The sequence below is a fragment of the Bison bison genome, unplaced genomic scaffold, assembly GCF_000754665.1.
Source record: "Bison bison bison isolate TAMUID 2011002044 unplaced genomic scaffold, Bison_UMD1.0 scf7180017862345, whole genome shotgun sequence".
Taxonomy (NCBI): Eukaryota; Metazoa; Chordata; class Mammalia; order Artiodactyla; family Bovidae; genus Bison; species Bison bison.
The window spans coordinates 1,374-3,001 of record NW_011492917.1 but is presented as its reverse complement, the minus strand read 5'-3'; the positions used below and the strand labels follow the sequence as shown (position 1 = coordinate 3,001).

The 1,628-nt window shown below is 40.4% G+C and overlaps 1 protein-coding gene across 1 annotated transcript in view; it reads right to left on the bottom strand.

The window, feature by feature from the left end:
• LOC104983387 (putative protein ZNF720) overlaps positions 1 to 1,628 on the bottom strand; it is a gene marked incomplete at its 3' end in the record, with an annotated part of 10,532 nt that overhangs the window by 7,542 nt on the left and 1,362 nt on the right. The gene's annotated exons all lie outside the window — the stretch shown is intronic.

Below are 1,628 nucleotides of genomic sequence, written 5' to 3'. Positions count from 1 at the left end.
ACCAGGAATATTTCATGCAAAGATGGGAACAATAAAGGAGAGAAACAGGATGGACCTAAAAGAAGAAGAAGATATTAAGAGAAGTTGGCAAGAATATATGGAAGAACTATACAGAAAAGATCTTAAGGACCAAGATAACCACGATGGTGTGGTCACTCACCTAGTAACAGACATCCTGGCATCCAAAGTAAAGTCGGCCTTAGAAGGCATGACTACCAACAAACCTAATGCAGGTGATGGAACTCCAGCTGACCTATTTCAAGTCCTAAAAGATGATAATGCTAAAGTTCTGCACTTGATAAGCCAGCAAATTTGGAAAACTCAGCAGTGGCCTCAGGACAGGAAAAGGTCAGTTTTCCTTCCAATCACAAAGAAAGGCAATGCCAAAGAACGCTCAAACTACTACACAATTTCCCTCATTTCAAACAATAGCAAAGGCTCAAAATTCTCCAAGCGAGGCTTAACAGTATTTGAACCGACAGCTTCCAGATGTTCAAGCTGGATTTAGAAACGGCAGAGGAATCAGAGATCAAATTGCCAACATCCCTGGGATCATGTAAAAATCAAGAGAGTTCTGGGGAAATGACGACATCTGCTTTATTGAATCTATCACAGCCTTTGATTGTGTGGACAAGAAACTGTGAAAAATTCTTAAATAGATGGGAACACCAGACTACCTTACCTGCCTCCAGAGAAATCTGTATGCATGTCAACAAGTAAGAGTGAGAACTGGACATGTGACAATGGACTGATTCCAAATTGGGAAAGGAGTACATCAAGGCTGTACATTGTCAGCCTGCTCATTTAATTTATATGCACGGTACATATTGTGACATACTGGGATGGATGAAGCACAAATTGGAATCAAGATTTCAGGGAGAAATATCCATAATCTCAGATATACAGATGACACCACCCTTAGACAATGGACTGATTCCAAATTGGGAAAGGAGTACATCAAGGCTGTACATTGTCAGCCTGCTCATTTAATTTATATGCACGGTACATATTGTGACATACTGGGATGGATGAAGCACAAATTGGAATCAAGATTTCAGGGAGAAATATCCATAATCTCAGATATACAGATGACACCACCCTTAGACAATGGACTGATTCCAAATTGGGAAAGGAGTACATCAAGGCTGTACATTGTCAGCCTGCTCATTTAATTTATATGCACGGTACATATTGTGACATACTGGGATGGATGAAGCACAAATTGGAATCAAGATTTCAGGGAGAAATATCCATAATCTCAGATATACAGATGACACCACCCGTAGAGCAGAAAGCAAAAAGCAACTGAGGAGTCTCTTGATGAAACTGAAAGAATAGCCTGAAAAAGCTGGCTTCAAACTCAACCTTCAAAAATCAAAGATCATGGCACCGGTCAGATCGTTTCACGGCAAACAGTGGGAGAAACAGTGGAAACAGTGAGAAACTTTATTTTTGGGGGGTTCCAAAATCACTGCAGATGGTGACTACTGCCATGAAAGTAAAAGACGCTTGCTCTTTGGAAGAAAAGCTATGACCAACCTAGGCAGCATATTAAAAACCAGAAACACTACTTTGCTGACAAAGGTCCATCTAGTCAAAGCTATGGTTTTTCCAGTAGTCATGTATGG